Genomic DNA, 18,782 nt, shown 5'->3' with positions numbered 1-18,782 from the left:
GGCTCCGCCCCGCGCGTTCCTGAAAGGTGTGGGTCCCCTGGCAGGCCCCGCCCACCGAGCGGCGCCACGTGCGCCTGAACCCCTCCTTCTCAGCTAGTGGCCGCCCCCCCCACCCCGAGGAGGCCCCGCCTACTTGGCTGACCCCCTAGCTCCCCTTGCTCCGCTGGAGGCCCCACCCTCCCCATCCCCTGCTCACCTGTACACCTGGGCGCCTCCCTGGGCGTTGAGCTGCAGGAACTCACAGCTGAGGCCGGGTCTGCGGAGAATCCGGGAAGGCCGAGCGCGATGCTGCTTCTCTCGTGTAAAGGGGCTTTGGGAAGCCCTCCGTCCTCTCCCCTGGCCTAAGGCTCGAGCGTGGGAAGGAGTCTCCTTAGGGGCTTGCCAACTCCGTTCTCTCCCGTCTTTCCGGTCCCACTGCCCACGCAACGGGCAGGCGTGGACCACCAGGCTCCCCTGGGAAGCCCTGCAGCCCCCATGGTTCCAACACGCCCTGCTTCTCCCCTACAGGTCCTGCCCTCTGTACCACCTTTGGGGCTGACAGCAAAGCCCCTGCTTTGCCACCTTCCACCGGCCTCCCTTCACTCCTAAGGGATATTCAGGGCCTTCCCACCCTCTGTCCCTTTGCCTTGGATTCCCTTCCTTCCAACATGATGCTAGGCCTGCTGTCCCAGCCCCAGATTTCACCTCCTAGGAGGAACCTGTCTTGACCACCCTCCCCATCACTCCCCCTCCCCCCACCTGCATCTCCTCAGGATGTTCCTGCACACCCACAGGTGCTGGGTCTGACTGTGTGTGGCAGCCTCACTCCATACCTTGCCCACCTGTTTCACCTGGTTCTCTGGGTGCTCCACGCATCTTGGTGCATGGGACACCCTGACCTGTTTGGCACTTGGGACTGAATAATTGTGCATTGCAGGATGTTTATCAGCATCCCAGGCTTCTACCTGCCAGATGTCAGTAGCACCCCTCCCCCAGACCTTGCTCATGTCTCCTGGGGGACACCATCACCACGCCCTATATTGAGGGAGGCTGCTTGACATTGTCACCGGCCTCTTGCCCCCCTTCCCCCTGTTGGAGTTGAAGAGAAAAAGGGAGAGACACAGGGGGCAGCTGAGTCAAGGCCCAGGGGCAGGAACTTGGGGGTCCCTCCAGCAGCTCAGAAACTTAGCTCCCCAAGAGTAGGCCAGCCTTGACAGCTGGCCATGGCCACCAGACTCCCCCATTTTCCTGTCATGGATAAACTTCCCTCCTCCCGAAAACCCTTCAGGGACTCCCCGCTGCCATCTGGAGAAGGCTGCTGGTTCAGCCTGGCTCATCGGCCCTCAGTGGCCAGGCCCCGCCTACACCCACCTTACCTCTCACCATTCTAGTCAATCTGCCGGCCCCTCCTCTGAGCTCCAGGTCATTCGCACACTGCTCGCCGCTCTCGGGCACCTGTCCCTCCCCTTGCACCCCAGCCCCCTCCCTCCTCCTCTTCCTCAGGGTCAGCTTGGCAGGCACATTCCCAGCTGGGCACCAGCTTGACCACAGCTCCCTCTTCTTGCACTTGACTCCCAGCCACCTGCTGTGTCCCTCCCCAACTGCCTCTTGATGTGTCTTTATTGAATGAAGGAAGGAAGGAGCACATTTGATGTGGGAAGTTTGATGCCAAGCTCTAGACTGGTGACTGGGTTGGAGACGTCCTCCAGGCCCCGCCCTGAATCCTGAGTTGCCCTGGACCACACCCAGCCCTTGCCTAGCACCCTGGCTCCTGCTTTACAGGCAGACACCCCGTTGGTGCCATGTCTCTCCTCTGCTGGGCACACAAAGCTGGCCTGGGCTGTGTTCCCCCAAGAGCGTCTGCACCCAGTTACCAGGATTGGACCCAGGTTCCCAGCCCTCAGCGTCATGTGTCAGGACAAAGTGCAGCTGAGCAGTTCTGTGGGCACCTGATGACGCACACACCAATCGGTGTTGGTACTTAGTCCCAGCTGACACACAGGGCTGGAGCTGACCCTAACCTCAACCCTTCCCACCAGCAGCCAGTACTGTGCTTGGCCCATCTTCAGGATAATCTTGTTGAGCTCATCTGCCCCTGCCAGTGATCTCCCTCTAATGCACTCGTATTAGGGGCCAGGGTGGGGGGTACCACAGCAGCCCTGGCTGTGCCACGGCTCACTGCACTGATAGTGAAGAATGCTGGTAATCATCCACATCACACACACTTTTGGCAAAATGACTGTGCATGTGAAATGCCAGGTCAGCTCGTGGGCTGACCTTCCCACGCACCCGTCCTCCAACATCTCCATCCCTGCTCTGACTCAGGGAATAGAGGGTGGAGTCTAAGCCAAAACACAGCTGACAAGGTCAAGGCAAGGTCCAGGCAAATCTCACAGACCAGGCAGCACAGTCGTGGTCAGTGCTGGGCCCAGCCTGGTACCGCACCCCAGCCAGGGACAGTCCCCAGGGACATGTTCAGCCCTGCCTCCTGTGTGGGAGGTCGCACTGGGTTCCTTGCCTCACATCAGCACTGGATTCCTGTCCTCCAGCTCAGGAGACTGAGACAGATCTGAGAAGGCCAGACCTCTGGGGTCTTCGCCATGTGGCAGTCACCTGCTGGTCACACCTGGATGAGGGCCAGTCAGCAAGGGCTCCAAGGAGGAAGCAGCTGGGCGACAGACCCTAGTGGGCGGGTCTGTCCCACTCAGTGGACTGTCCCATCTCAGGACAGTCACTGACCCACTTTTGCCACAGTCGTGTGGCCCGGCTCTTCCCAGAGAGCACACCCTCGGAGCTCCCCCTGCGCCTCGTCTCCTACGGACACCCGGTAAAATGTTTGTTTTCACCTCATTGGTGAGCATGACATTGGAACTCTGTCAAAGTTATTATTTTGCCATGGGCCTCTTACCCGTATTTCCTGAAATATTTGTTTGCCCGAATCGTGGCTCCCTGTCAGAACTCATTCTAATTTATTACAGTTTGCTGCTTGCTCTATACCCATTTTCACTGATATATTTGCTCTGTCTGCACACAGAGGAATTCATTCACATTTGTTTAATTTGGGGATTGTCTTCCTGTTATCAGCCTGCACCAAACACAGGCCAGTATTTGCCCCCCCCCCGGAGCGTAAATTCCCTCATGGGCACATCATCCCCTTATCCACTCCCTGCCAGTATTCACAGATTCTGCCCGAGCTCTGTTTAACTCCGTGATTTTAGTCATTGTTTTTCAGAGCTAGTAAAATATGATTGCATTCCCTGACATTAAGATTGTCTGCTCGATCCCAGAACACTCTGCTGTGTTTACGTGGATGCCGTCACTCTTCACCACACAGGCCGCTTTGTCTGGTGACTTTCAGTACATGTGAGGAAAGGCATTCAGATTTCCCCCCCAATTCTTTCTCTGTAAAATCAAAGTGTCCTCTGTGTGCTGACAAGCGTGGCAGTCACAACCTTCCCCTTCGGGAGCTATGATTGCTGACCCGGTTTATGCAGGAGAAACTGAGGCCCAGAGGGGAGGAACAACCTGCCCAGGGCCCACTACAGGATTGGAAGCCTGGGTCACTGTCCCCAGAGCCTTCTTCCACCTTTTCTGGTTGTCAGGCGTGCACTAGGTCTGCGGAGCACACGACCCCCGGTGACGCACATGGCCGGCACCAGGCTGGGGACCTGCAGGCCAAGGAGGCAGGAATGTGGGGACCCCGGCCTGGGCTCGGGCCTTGAAAAGGGGCCAAGCCCAAGGGACCCGCAACCCCTGGTGACAGAAGGGAGGGCATGACAGCAGAGTTGAGGCTTAATAAGCCTGTGCATCTGAGGTCAGTGGAGTGGAATCCTGCCCACGAAGAGGGCAGTTGGCTGGGGGCTCCAGACGCCTTTAACAGGACGGAGCAGGCACGTGTCATGTGAAGGCCGGAATGACACAAGAACAGGAACAGCAGCCCGCAGCGACCCAGTTCAGGTTGTGTCCTGGGCACACCCACACCTGGAGTGCAGGGACTGCAGAGCGAGGCCGCAGACTGTGGCTCTGGGCCAGAGAGAGTTTGGGACCTCTTCCGTGGGGAGATGAGAACAACAGTAATCCCCCCCGGGGGTTACTGCCAACAATCAATGGGCACCGAAGGCGTTTAGCACAAGCCCTGGCACCCACCAAACTCCTGACAAACCAGAGCTCTGCTCTCGCCAGCTGCGTGGGGCACCTGGGAGGTACAGGGAAGCCTCAGGAGACCAGGTCTCCCACAGGCTGGAAGGGGGCCCCAGGGGACCGCAGGACTTGACAATGAGCAGGTTGCAGGCAAGGATCCCGTGTGGAAGCAGATACCCTGCTGGCATCTGTCCTGGGGACACGGACATGGCAGTCCCCTCACACAGAGCTTCCTGCATGATGGTTGTTCCCTCGGGGGGTGGCGGCAGGTCACCAGGGCCCTGGACCTTGTGGATGGCCAACGGGTCCTGGGCCGAGTCTCAGAAGCAAGGCCATCCTGGGAAGCTGTGACTTTGGTCCTCCTGCCCGCAGCCCTCCCTGGGTGACCCACACACACCCTGTGAGTCTGGGTGGGATGTGAGAGACATGCCACCCATGGTCCTCTGCAGTCAACTAGAAGCCAGGACTCTTGGTGACCCTGGGCCAGCCATACCCTCTCTGCTCCAGCCTGGTGATGGTGGCACCCCAGCCCAGGTGGAAACCTCCCCGGGGAGCAGGAGCCAGCTGCCCCATGTGGCTCCTTTGGGGCATCCACCTGGCTTCTCCCTAAGGCCATGGGGCAGGATGCAGGGTGATGCCTGTGGTCTCTGCACGTGCCATGGGCCCAGCAGGGCCTCCCGGGAGAGTGCAGTGGGACACACACAGTCACTCGTTCCTTTACACACCTGTCTACTTTGAGCTTTTTATCCCAACAAGCAGGTGTGACTTCTGTAATTTAAAAAAATATTTTTAAAGTGTGTAAATAATAGCCATAGAAAGAAAAGGCAAAGCAGGGGCTCTGGCTGAAGTCCTGGATGTTCGTGAGGAGCTGGCTCAAGGCAGGGTTACACGACCGGCCTTTCATGCCTTTGGACACAGGTGGAAATGGCCCTGGCCCTGCCAGGTGCCTCGCACACGTGGGACTTGCACAGCTCCCTGTCCCTGGCGGTCTCTCTCCCAAGGTGGGAGGCCCTGGTACGCAGGGATGAGCTTGTCCAGAGTCCCCAGGGCTTGGCCTGGCTGCGTGTGCCAACTCGGCCACCAGCAACGGCCTCAGCGCTGGCCGTGCTTCCTGGGCACCCACGCAATGACTGGTTGGCTTCCTGGAGGAGGTGACAGCTGAGTTGGAACAAGGAGGACCCTGGATTGGTAAGGGAGAGCTGGGGGTCTTCAGGGGGTCACAGTGAGACTTGGCCCAAGATGCGGAGGCTTGCAGTCCTCCTCTACCAGCTGGATGCACCCTGAGCATCCTCCAGCCCGCGGGGGTCCTGGGGGCGGCTTGCAGCCTTTGCTTCTGACTTCTGACCCTTCACCACGGGTGCCCCCATGCCCCTTTGTCTGCCTTCAGCAGTACTGGGATGAGCCCCCGCCGCCAGCTCCCATCAGTCCCAGCTCCCGAATTAGTGCCAAACCACAGCCTCTCCTGGGGGTCTCGGCATGGGGGGAGGTCGGGGGCTCCCTGCCCTGCCCGTCCCCTAACAGTAGCTACATCAGAACTTGCACGGGGGTCCCCAAGATGGGTTCCCTTCGGTAGGGGTCGGGGACAGATGGGGGCTTCACAAAGCATGACTGAGGGCCCCAGTTCCTCCTGCTGCCCCAGCACCTCTCGGGGACTTCAGGCCTCCTGCAGAGCCATCTCCTTGGGCTGCATGGAGGCATTTTGGCCCAAGGTCTTGCTGGGGGTTGCGTGGCGGCAGGGGCAGGGCCGGCCTGGCACACTGGGTCCTGGGTGAGGTCTTGGGCTGGGATTTCTCACAGAGCCCCCTGATAAAGAAGGTTTGGGACATCCTTAAATGTCACCACAGGGGTTGAAGGGCTGGGAGCACCTTGGGGCATCCACATGATGATAAATGAGTGTCTTCTGTGTGTTGGCCACAGTGACACATGTCCCTAGTACACGGGGGTGAGGAAGGCCTGCACAGGTGAGGCTGCGTGCCCACAAAGGCCGCAGAAGGGGGTGGGAGTGGGGCAAGAACAGGTGAGTCGAGGAGGCCAGGACTCAGTGACTTTTGTCTTTTACAGTAATGTTTTTGTATCAACTGCTCTTTTATAAAGAGTTGCCATCATTCGTTTTCAAAAGTTATAACGTCGTAAAATAAGCTTACAATTACTTTGTAACGTGTAATAATCAGGGCCAGTCAGAGACGGAGACGAGGCCCCTAGGCTGACCCCTCACCAGTGCCCTTCACCCAGTCCAGGCTCGCCGGGACTTTTTGGAGATTGGTTCAGCTGGCGTGGCTGGAGCTGGCCTAGGGCGTCTCTGGATCGCTGTTCAAGGCCCTCGGCTTCTCTCCAGATCCGCCCCAGTGCGTGGTCAGCAGTTCTGCTCCAGCTGGGCCGAGAGCCCGACCACCCCCAGGGAATGTCCAGGGCCCAGGTGGACGGGCTCCCGGAGTGCTGTTCACCTGGCCGCCCCTTCCCCGGGTTCCCGTGGAAAGTGGAAAGGCGCAGGGACCTGTGGAGCCGGAGTGGGTCTGGCGCCCCCAGCCCCGCCCCCAGCCCTGTCCCCTCTCCGCCCCCACCCCCATTCCTGCAGCTGCGAATAGTCCTTCAGCCCAACATTGATTTTCCTTCCTTGCTCCGGCCACACTTTGAAGTTGGTACGAGCTGTACCTCCAGGTGCTCAGCGATGCTGATCTTGGCCTCCCTGCCCCTCAGCAGAGCACGCTGTTCTGTGCATCCTGCCGCCCTCCTGGAGAGGCAAGGCACGGACGACCCGGCCCCCTGGCCATCCACGTTAGACCCCGTATTGCAGAGAGCAGTGCAGACAGGCCTCCCCCTCCTCCGATTAATGTTTAAACACACGTGTGGGGGAATGTGGTGCGGGGCAGGGGGCCAAGGGGGAGAAAAGCTGTGTCCTCTGTCCACTCAGATGCTGCCGCCTGCTGAGGCTGAAGGGGAAGCAGGAGGCCGTGGGCGTTGGGGGTTGCATGCCTTCTCTGGGGGCTGAGCCTGGGGAACGAGGGTGCCCACCCCAGGCGAGCCCCAGCAAGTTCCCTGAGGGCCAGGGGTGGGTCTGGAAGGACTAGGTTGGGCGCCCTGGGGCAGAGCAGAATGTGGGGCACAGTGGGAAGGCCCCACCTCCAGGCCATAAGGACATCAGACAGGCGGACCTGGTGAGGACAGGGCCCAGAGGTGCAGGGTGGCTGGTGAGAAATGCAACACACAGGGCTTCCCTGGTGGTGCAGTGGTTAAAACTCTGCCTGCTGATGCAGGGAACACGGGTTCGAGCCCCAGTCCGGGAAGATCCCACATGCCGCGGAGCAACTAAGCCCATGTGCCACAGCTACTGAGCCTGTGCTCTAGAGCCCGCGAGCCACAACTACTGAGCCTGTGTGCCACAACTACTGAAGCCCGCGTGCCTAGAGCCTGTGCTCCACAAAGAGAAGCCACCGCAATGAGAAGCCCATGCACCGCAACAAAGAGTAAGTAGCCCCTGCTCACCGCAACCAGAGAAAAGCCTGCGCGCAGCAGTGAAAACCCAATGCAGCCAAAAATACTTAAATAAATAAATCAAAAAAAAAATACAAAGAAATGCAACACACACACACACACACACACACACACACACACACGCAAACGATACTAAAACAGAGCCCTGTGGGTCCCCCGAGTCCCAGTGCAGCCCCACTTCTGCCTTAGCCGCCCTGCCAGGTTCCTGGAGCCTCTCTCTGGACCACCTGGACTTACCCTTAGCCTCTCAGAGACCTTCATGTGCTTTGAACACTGCCTGATGTTTTGAAAAAGCTCGTTTCCTTTCTGATTATAGAGCTAGCCTGTGCTTTCTGTAGACATCTTGATAAACACATGGAAGGTCAGCAGACAGAACAGCACTGTCTGAGACCCCAAACCCAGGGCTGGAAGCCAGGGCTGAAATTCAGGCGTGTCTCTCTCCAATCTCTTCTTTGCAGGTGTGACACTTGTGCACACGTGCACCTGTACCCGAGGCACACTGGCCCCACCCCACACATGTGTTCATGTGTGCACACCCACCCTCTTTTCTGGAACTTCCTGTCCCTCAGGGCTTGGGGCTCCTGGTGCTCTCAGAGTGTCCATGTCCTCACAGGGACCTGCCACGTGGCAGGGCTGCCTCAGGACGAGTTCTCTAGGCGCCCAACAGCCCTGCACCAGCTCACGGCAGCTCAGTGGGTGTAGAGGCCCCACAGAAGCCAAGAGACGCCTTCAGCTCTGTCCCCCCAGTAGCCTGTGAGGGATGTGGTCTGTTTGCAAACTGCGAGGGTGGGTGGACTCAGGAGCAGCAGCACTGGGGGCACGAGGCCTGTCACCCGCACCCCCCGAAGAGCAGGGCAGGTTCTGAGTGATGTCCTGGGGGAGTGGAGCCTCGGGGGCGCTGAGAGAAGGGGGGGTGGTGTAGGGGGAGGCCCCGGGGCACTGAGGGCTCTTAGCAAACAGAATCTGCCCTGAGCCCTTCACAGCCCCCAGTGATCACAGGTGAAGACCTGGCCTCAGCTCAGCCCTGGGCTGGGCACAGGGTCAGCACCAAAGTCACTGTTCATCCAGAACAGCCCACTGGCCTGTTTTAACCAAGTATCAAACTCCATTAGGATTGATGGAATTCATTACTTGTGTACAGAGCTCTGGGGCACACAGAGGAAGGTCCGCCATAAAGAGGGTCTGGGTGGTGAGCGCCCTCTGGGAGGGGCTGGGGGAGTCAGGCCACGTTCAGGGTGATGTTGGGGGCAGAAGGGATGGATCCCCTGCCCTTAGCTTCTCCTTAGATCTCTCACCGAGGGCCCAGATGGGGAGCCACAGTGCCAAGTGCTTGGGGTGGGGTTTCCTGTCCTCCTCCTGGTGGCAGGGCACCTGCCAAACTGGCCCCTGCTGTCCTGAGACCTTGGGTGGCAGCCCAGCCTTTCTGAGCCCTTTCCTCTCAAGCCACTGTGGGGCAGTGGTGGCGGCCCCCAGGCTGTCCCACGGAGTCCCCAGGACCTCCTGCCCCAGATGACGCTGGGCACAGGGATCGGCACAGGCTCCCAGCCCCCTCAGACCTCAGCAAGTCAACCCCGTGCCTGCCCCTGGCACCGCCTGGCCTGGTCTCTTGGGGGTCCATGCCCTTGGGAGTGTTGGGGAGCTGAGGGGCTAGGCCCGCAGTGACAGAGCTGGCCAGCAGAGGGCAGCAAGAGGGCCATGGAGCCCCCTGTATAGAGCCCCCCACCCCACCCCAAGGGGCCTTATCCCGCCTCTAGGACACCCAGACCCTGACCCGCATCTGCAGAGGGAGATCAGGCCTCACCCCTCCCCCACTCCAGGCCACCTCCCCTTCAGGCCTCTATCCTGCCGCCTGCCCCCAGCACAGAGCTCTCCCCCACTGCTCTCACCAACCCCCACGCACGGGTCACCCCCAGACACTGTCCTGGCCCATCCCAGAGCCCAGCACAGGGTTTGCCTCCTGTACCCCTGGGCCCCCAAGGACCGGGTGAGGCTCCAGAACATTCTGGGCGGCAGCCCAGGGGCCATAAAGCACGTTTGTGTTGCCTCTGCACCACGCATCCTGAAAAACGCACCTCCCAGCAACTCAGAGACCCCACGTGCAGCCAGCTGCTGAGGCCACAGGTAGGGAGCACCTCCAGGGCGCAAGACTGGGCCTCCAAGGCCTGGCCAAGCATCCTCAGGGGCCAACTTCTCCCAGTGGGGGTCCTGACAGAGATGGCTGTACCCTGCACCAATGTGAGGCTCCCTGGACCCAGCATCTTGAAGGCTGCAGAGCCTTGCTGCCTCAGTGGGTGGTCAGTCTCTTTGTGTCCTCCAGTGACAGGGAGCTCACCCCTTCAAGGCTGCTGGTTCCAGAACCTCCACAGCTCCTTCCCATAAGTTCAGGTTTGGTGGTATCAACCCCCTCGGCCCCATGGGTGGTGTTCTGAATTTGCCATCAAGCCCTCCTCCTCCCACTGCTGGATCCGGCCTCTGGCCTGGGACCCTCCCTTCACTGTCCACCTTCTTTCTCAGGTGAATGCATTGGTGTCTTGGCTGTAACTACAGAACACAATGGTCCTCCCACCAGCCCAGCCACTCCCAGGACCCACCCCTGGGCCCAGGCTCCCACTGTAGGCTCCACACAACTGACCCTCCTCAAACAAGCCCCGACCCCATCCCCCCAGCCACCACATGGCACCACTGGCCCTAGGGACATCGCCCCCCCCATTCTTCTTCACTCACCCCAACTTCTGTCTCCCTCTCCCTCCTTCCCCAGCCCACTTGCTTGGCCCCCATCCTGGACAGAAGCTCCTAACTGCCCTCCTGCCCCCAGCCATGCCTGAGAAACCTCCCACGGCTGTTCCATGCACTCAGAATCAGTCCGGGCTGCCCTCCACCCCCACCCCTCCCCAGCCACACTGGCAAGAATCCCACCCCACCCCCAGCAGCTGTGACCTGGCTGGGCCTGGCCCATTCCCACTGTGAAGACTGGGGCCTGGCTGGCTCAGGTTGTCAGCACAGACTTGTACCTGCCACAGAGGCTGATCTGGACCAGGCAGAACTGAGGCTAGCCAGGTCGCTGTGGCCTGCCCTGGGCATGGAAATGGGACAATGAGGGTGGAGCCGAGGGTGGCTGCTGAACAGCTGAGGTGAGAAGTGCACTGTGGGCTTCCAGGAAGGTAAAGCAGGCACACGGGGCAGCATGGCCGAGGGAACCTCTAGGAGCAGAGTGAGCCTTGATCAAGCAGCACCTGAAACTTAGATCGCTGCAGATCTTCTCAGTTACACAAGCCCATGAGTTCCCTTCACCATCCAGCCCAGTTTGCAGTGGGTTTTCTGTTCTTTGAAGCCAAAGGCTCACTGTGGGTGTATCACCACTGTCTACCCCACCTCGCCCCCACTGCAGCCCAGAGTTTCTCCCCACAGTCTTCCCAGTATGTGTGGCTGGCTTGCCTGGGGATGATTGGGTCCCCACAGCCCCTCTTCAGGCGCTCCGCGTCCAGAGGAAGCCGGCAAGGAGCGGGCTGGGTGGCACCTACTGCAGAGCAGTCACGCTGGCCCACAGTGAGCCCCAGAGACAGAGACACCCGGTGGCCCGCAAGGGCCCAGGGCCAGCCAACCAGGATGCCCATCTGGAGGGGCAGACAGGTGGAGGGTGTGCTCCCTGGAGGTCACTGTGCCAAGAAGGAGAGTGCCCCCAACCAGGACACTCTGGTCTGGACTCTGGGGGGCTATCTCCCCAACCCACCCCATCACCCCTAGGCCTGCAGCCTCTCCAAACCCCACACCATGTCCACACACAGGGTCTCCTGCCCCAGCGCTGCCCACTGCCCCACACGGTTCCACACCCTCACCCTCTGGGGCCTGCAGCCCCCCGGTGCCCGCAGCCCCACGGTGCCCTTTGTCCAGCCTCCCGAGCCCACACTGAAAGTCGCAGCCTCCTACCTGACACAGAGGCACCAGGAAGATGGGCTAGGTCTGACGTGCCCTATGTGCAGAGCCAGGTGTGCGGCCATGGCCTTGGCCGGGCGAGAAGCTGGTGAGACCTACGAGCTCCCTCGGGGAAAGGGCCCAGACTCCAAAGCTTGCCTCCCTCTTCAGAGTGTCAGGACAGACACCTGCCCAGGGCACCAGCTCGGATGCTGAGTGAGTGACAGCCTGAACCAGCGAATGAGCCTTGAGCTGCCCCTTGTGGTGGCTCAACCTGGAGCCCTGGGCCTGGTGACCGCAGGCCCTGTGTCAGCCAGGGGGTGGCCCAATTCTGGGCACCGTTTTCAAGGGGCAGCCCCAGGGGCTGAGGGCTGGCCGGGTGGGCGTCTTAGGCCCACTCCACCGAGGACAGACTTGAACCTGCCTCACCTTCCTCCTCCCGAAGCACATTGTCTTCGAGGATGGGGCATTTTGTAACAAAAGGGTTTGATGATCAATGGGAGCAACTTCCCCCTTACAAAAAATTGAATAGATTATCACAGCATTGTTAATTGTCTATACTCAATATAAAATAAAAAGTTAAAAAAAAAAATTGAGGGACTTCCCTGGTGGCACAGTGGTTAAGAATCTGCCTGCCAGTGCAGGGAACACGGGTTCAAGCCCTGGTCCGGGAAGATCCCACATGCCACGGAGCAACTAAACCCATGCACCACAACTACTGAGCCTGCATTCTAGAGTCTGCGAGCCACAACTACTGAACCCACGTGCTGCAACTACTGAAGCCCACGCACCTAGAGCCCGTGCTCCACAAGAAAAGAAGCCACCGCAGTGAGAAGCCCATGCACTGCAATGAAGAGTAGCCCCCGCTCGACGCAACCAGAGAAAAACCCACGCTCAGCAACGAAGACCCAACGCAGCCAAAAATAAATAAATAAATAAATAAATTTTAAAAAAGCATTGAATAGAGCCACTGGCCCAGGCCACAGCATCTAGCCCCTTCCCATTCGGAACAGAGGCCTCCTACCTGGCCCAGGTCTCTGTTGGGGTAACCCTGCCGTTGCCCCATCTGACTATGTGTCCCCCTATACCACCAGTGCCAGGCTGGGATTTCCCATCCTGTCACTGGGTTTCCTCGATGTCTTCACCTCCAGTGTCCCCGGGAGTGGCTCCCACTGTGCTCTGCTCCATAGCACCCACTGATTCATGCTGCCAAGGGGGCACTGGGGTCTCCAGCAGCCTTGTGCCCTTTCTCATCAAGGTGTAGGGCAGGGGCCACTACTCCCAGCCTCTGAGGGAGGAAAAGAAGCATGTGGGGGCCTGAGGCTGTGTCCGGGGAGAGTCTGGCCACACAAAGGCCAGAGGGGGTGTGGCAGGCCCTGGGTGGCCTGGCCTGCGCTCCGTCTCCCCCCGCCCAAACTTCACTTTGCTGCCCCTCATCTCTGCAGGGGAGCTGATGTGGATGAAATGGGAGCATGAGACATGTCTGGGGAGAGGACGTCCCCAGTGGGGTCGGAGAGGGTCGACGGGGATGGGGGGAGCAGGTGGCAGCCCCCAGCCCTTGTTCTGAGCATCAGGAGGAGCTGGAGCTTGTCTGGGCTGGAGCCCCACAGCGGTGGGCAGTGGCCGCGGCGGAACATGCCATTTGTTGCCCCTGACAACGTGGTCTTGGAGGGGGTGGTGGTTTGAGGAACATGCTCATCCAGGCTCCCTGAGCTGGAGGGTCATCTTTGGAATGGGGGGTCCGGGGCTGTTCCAGACATGGTGCCCCTGGGGAGAATGAGCTCTGAGCCGGCCACCTGCTCCCCCCGGGCCCCCTTCCTCCCACTGTGTGTTGGTCTGTGCTGGTCCAGCCCTCGTCCCCTCCCTTCACCTTCAGTCCTGCCTGGTTCCCTGGAGCCCTCACTCTCCTGTCTCTGGGCTCAGAACCCAAAGCTGAACTTGGGGGAGACAAAACTGAGCCAGACCTCACCAGGAGAGAGGCAGCCTGGCTCGGGGCAGAGGTGGCTGTGAGCGGGTGTTGTCTCCAGATGCGATGGGAGGAAACAGCACCAACTGCCCTAAATTGCCCTGAGGCTTGAGCACAGGGCGCCAGGAGCTGTGGGAACGTGGAGGGGACAAAAACGCAGACGTACATTGTGGGTCTCGGGACGGGCCCCAGGCTCCTGGGGACAGAGGGCTTGCAGCTTCCCAGGCAGGCCCGCCCAGGTTTCGGGTGGAGGGAACACGGCGTTTCCCACAAGCCCCCCTCAGCCCGTGGTTTGGCTCCTCGTTAACATCTGAGGACTGAGGTGGTGGGTACTCCAGCATCCCTCCTTTGCCTCAGAGGACATGCGGGTGACTTGTTGAACATGCTGGGTTTGAATTTCCAGTTCGGTTCTCCCAGTGTCATAAAATATTGACCCAATCTCGACATTTACAAGGAAAGGGCGTGCTGCCGGGAGGCACGACAGGCTGTTGTGGGGTGGGTCTTGGGGAAGTAACCGCAGGGCTCTGACACTCGTGCCTGTCTCTCTCTCTCTTCAATCTGGCTCAGATATTTTTAAAAGGGAAATAAAATCTCTGCTTCACGATGGTGGTTTCTGCACTGCTTCCAGGTCTCTGGGGTCAGAGTCCCCCTCGTGCACCCTGGGTGCAGTTCCCTGCATCTGGGGGCTCAAGGAACAGGGTGTCAGCACTGAGGGGAGGAGCTCGGGGGAGACGGGGCTGGCGGCTGGAAGCCAGGAGTGGACGGTGGCGGCACCGGAAGCAGGCAGGGCGTACACCTGGTGGCCCCAGCGCCCAGTGTCAGAGGCCTGGCACCCATGGCCCTGTGGGTGGGGGGAGAGGCTGCAGGGGGCCGGTCTGCCCCCTCAGGTTCCTGGCTTCCTGCCTACCCTTAGATTCCCGCAGGTCTGTCTTGCCTCAGGGCCTTCGCACTGATGGTTCTTTCTGCCCATGCCTGGCTCTTTCTGGTCTCCTCTTCTGAGAGGCCCTTTGGTAGCACCTGAGTTCGGCCACATTTCCTCACTGCCTGCACCTGCCCTAGCACCTGGCATGCACCTGTCCTAGCAAGTGTGCCCTATAGACTGGGGTGCAGGGGAAGGAGGAGGCTCCCTCACCCCTGGGGTCCTCTGGGGTTGCTTCTCAGGCTGGATGTGTGCTGGACTCTCGCTCCAGCTTTGCCCTTGATTTGCCCACGCTCCATCCTCCCAGACTGGCCGCGTCGCTCGGGGGTGCCGGGCAGGTGCTGGCTCAGAGGCCCTGGCTGTTGGGCAGGGGGCACAGCCTCAAGACCTCGGTCTGGCCACAGGCATGGGCACAGTCCAGCTCCCCGACGCCCTGTCCCCACAAATAAAAGATTCCCTTCCTCCTTCCAGCCTTGCACAGCCGCCGCCGCCTGCTCAGGCCCGGCCCTTTGTGCCCACACGTTGCCATGGAGACGGCGATTCAAAGACCTGGCACTTCAAGGCTTCCCTCCTCTCTTGGCGGGCTGGGCGGGGGTAGCTGGGACGGTTGGTGGCAGGTGCCGCCTCCTCTCTCCGTCCAACTAAACGCCAGGCTCAGCCAGGACTGGCGCCCACTCCCTCTCACCCAGGGACAGGTGCACTTTTACTGGGATCTTATTTGAAGCTGTATATAATGAGGGAAACTGAGGCCTGGTGGCCCCTGGCTCCTTGGTCTCTCTGCAGCCCAGCGTGGTGCTGGGTACACGAGGGCTGCAGCGTACTACACGGCGGCCACAAGACTCTGCATGTGCCTTCTCCATTCCCCGGCCAAAATCACCATCTGTGCAGTGGGCTGTTCTCAGCCTGAGTGCCCGCAGGGTGTCTGAGCCTCTGGGACCCAGGCCCAGGCAGATGCTGCCCCTCCCTCCGTACCCACAGCACCTGACGGCCCCGGGACTGACAGGCAGGGTGTGCTGCAGGGGGCTCCTGATCCAGTACTACTCAATCCTCTCCTTGTCTCCACGTCCGCTGTCTGGTGTCTGTCTCTGACTCACCCCATTGGGGGTGTCGCGGGGTTTTTGAGGCTCTTGTGCTTTCTCTACGCCCTGTGCACCACTCACACTTTTTATCTCCCCATAATCCACCCTTTAATCATCTCCTCAGACTCATGCAACTAAAAAAGTCTACAGCAGAATTTTCTGGTTGCAGCCACTGCCCTCCCACCCCCATGGTGTGGCAGAGGAGAGATGACCATTTGGGGTGTCACCCACTCACTGTGGCACGTGGGGGCATCTGGAACAACTTTGAGCCTCAATTTCCTCTCCTGCCTAATGGAAGCAGCCACCTGCTCTTTAACACATGTCCCCAAATGTCTGGGGGGCTGGGCTCTTTGGGGGCCTCATTTCTTTGGGGGAGACGCTGCCCCTTTGTTCCAATCCAAGAACTCTGGTGAGGGCGGCTCATCCGGACCTCACTCCCCTGCCCATGTTTCAGAGCAGGCCGGGCCAGTGAGGGACTTCCTGGGAGTTTCCTGATGGAGGGACGGAAGCCAGGGAGAGGCAGCAGGCCTGGCTGCACCCCAGGCTGGCTCCATGAGGCCCAGGCTTTGCACCTGCCTTCCCTGGCCTGGACCCCTTTTCACTCGAGCAGCTTGGCCCAGGGCAGCCCTCACCCTCACGGGCTGTGCCCATGGAGCCATGGTCCTGGCTTCTGGAGCAGGCAAGTGGTGTGAACACAAAGAAAGAGTATACAGGCCAGGGCCCTGTGACAGGGCACAGCGGGCGCCGGGCAGCTTCACTAGGTATTGCCCCAGCACAGCATCTAGGTGACCCTCTATGTTTTACATTAAACTCCTGGGAGCGGGTACTCCCTTCTGGAAAGATGTTGGCGATGGTCTGGTGTCCCTTTTCAGTAGAAAGGTCCCCATGACCAGTCAGCGTCCTCACACCCCATGAGAAGCTATGAGACACAAGTTTGTGGGGTCTAGTGACATATCTGGACCCAATCTTAGCAGAGGAGGGGCCACGGCCACCCCGAGGTGCTGCCCCTTAGTGTCCTGGGTCCCCAAATGGGAGGTTTCAGTGGATGTGTGTGCCTTGGGGCTGGGTCAGGGCTCCAGGCTCCCAGATGAGCCCCGGGTGAGCCCTTGGGCTGTGTAAGGAGAAGGAGGGGCAGAGGCTGGGACTGATGGAGCCTCTGGCGTGGTGGGTGCTAGGGCCTGGCACACAGAGGTCAGTAACAGAGCTGGGCCCTCCACCCCATCCCCAACCCCTCGTCGCTCCTGGAGATGAGCACATGGACATCACTTAATTTGGACTAATCTGGGCTCCCCAGCCCAGTAGAGGAAAATCCTGCCACAGGCAGAGCCCTGCTTGGCCCCTCGTTGGGTGGGCACAGTTAGCTGAGGACCGCTGCCCAGGTGCCACGTCCCCGGAGCTTAGCGGGAGCTAACTGGTCCCTGTTCTATCACAGGAGCCCCAGCCTGGCAATGAGGTCACTCAGCTAGGGAGGGATAGGGCAACAGGGGGTGGGGTTGAACCCCGCCCGTCTGACCCTCAGGCCTGGGCATCACCCACCACACTCTGTTTTCTGAAGAAGAAACTGAAGGGGACCACAGCCTCACGGGAGAGGGCCAGCTGGGCCCCAGCCCATGGCCCCCACACCCTGGGAGCTCAGATGGGGCCACCCCCTCGTCCCACCTGGAAAGGTGGCCGGGCCAGGTCCTAAGTGCAGGGATACTCTCTGCAGAGTAAGAGCCTGCCTAACTCAGAACCCACTGCCATGTCCAACCGTGCAGGGTTCATGGATTACAGCCACCAGGCCTCACACGGCCAGGAAGAGGGGTTCAGAGGGTGTCCCAGGCAGCGGCAGGTATCGGTAAGGGGAGAGCAGGGAAGGGCAGCACAGGACTGGGCCCGACGGGGTGAAATGGGCGCGCACGGCCTGGGTTGTCACTGGAGGGAGGGTGTCCTCCTGCTCCATTCTGTATATCCCAGACTTTTGCTGACAAACCCATCTCTTCTTCTCCTTTTTTTTTAAAAATAAACTTTAAAATTTTAGAAGTTTTATATTTACAGAAAAATTGAGAGGATAACATAGGGAGCTCACATCCCAGTTTCCCCTATTGTTAACATTTTACTTAGTATGTGTAATTGATGAACCAATATTGATACATTATTATTATCAACTAAAGCACATACTTTACTCCTCTTTCCTTGGTTTTTACCTGATGTCCTTTTTCTGTTGTAGGATCTGCCTTTTAGTCATTGAAACTTCTCAAGAACAAAGGGACACAGAGGTGTGGTTTGTCACCTGGGACCCAGCCCACCAGGCATCCGGGGGGCTTCCCAGGAGTCAGGCCTGGACAAGGTGGAGACAGTGACCCACCACACATCTGGCTGTGGCCCTTCCCCACTCCTTACTTCCTGTACACCACAGAGAGCCTCCTGGACTTCAGTCTCCTTATCTGTGACATGGGCCACGTCCACACCATGCTCCATACCCGACAAGCACGTGGAAGAACCTTTTCCCCAACTGTGGCCAGATGCTCTCGGGGCTGGACTCCCCCCTCTCAGGAGCGTGGGTCCCCCAGACGGGGTCTCCCTGTCCTAGGACCTGGATGGGGCAGGGGCGGCATAGCCTGCGCCCTGAGGGGCACACAGGAGGCGTTCCTGACCTGGCAGGCAGAGTGCCTGGTGGAGGTGCCTCCTCCCAGTTCTCACCCCCGAAGTCTCACTCCTCCGCACCCGGCCCTGCTGCCATCCTCCCACCTCCACTCAGCCTCAGCTGAAAAGATGACCTTTTCCCCAGAAAGCTCTGCCAGGACAAGACAAGCTGGTGAGTTATGGGGCAGGGGAGACCCAGGCTCTGCTTCAGTGAAAGCAGCTTCCGCCTCACTCTGGTCCCTGAAGCTCAGCCCCGGGGGCTACCCAGAGCCCAGGCTGGTCAAGCATCCCCTCCTTGGTCCAGCGGGGTGGGGGGGGGGCAGGCAAAACTAGGCAAGTGGGTCCCTAAGGAGTGGACAGTCAGCCTTGGTCGCCCTGGCCCAGCACTCAGGGACCAGCTATCTGCCTCTTCCAGGCAACCCTCCTGGATTACCCACCTCTTCTCCAAATGACTGTTGTCTTTGCACCTCCCAGATGGACATGCCTAGGCAGGACCTGCAAACTCAGGGACCCCCAACCCACTTTGGGACCCTGGCAGGGTTGCTCCTCTCACATCCCACCACTCCTGCCTTCCCTATTCTTGTTAATTCTACCTCCTAAGAAGTAGGTCTTACCCCATTTCACCAACAGGGAAACTGAGGCTGAGAGGGGAAGGAACTGCCCAGGGACA

Source organism: Balaenoptera ricei, chromosome 14, assembly GCF_028023285.1.
Source record: "Balaenoptera ricei isolate mBalRic1 chromosome 14, mBalRic1.hap2, whole genome shotgun sequence".
In the NCBI taxonomy this organism is placed as follows: Eukaryota; Metazoa; Chordata; class Mammalia; order Artiodactyla; family Balaenopteridae; genus Balaenoptera; species Balaenoptera ricei.
This window is presented reverse-complemented; position numbering follows the sequence as displayed.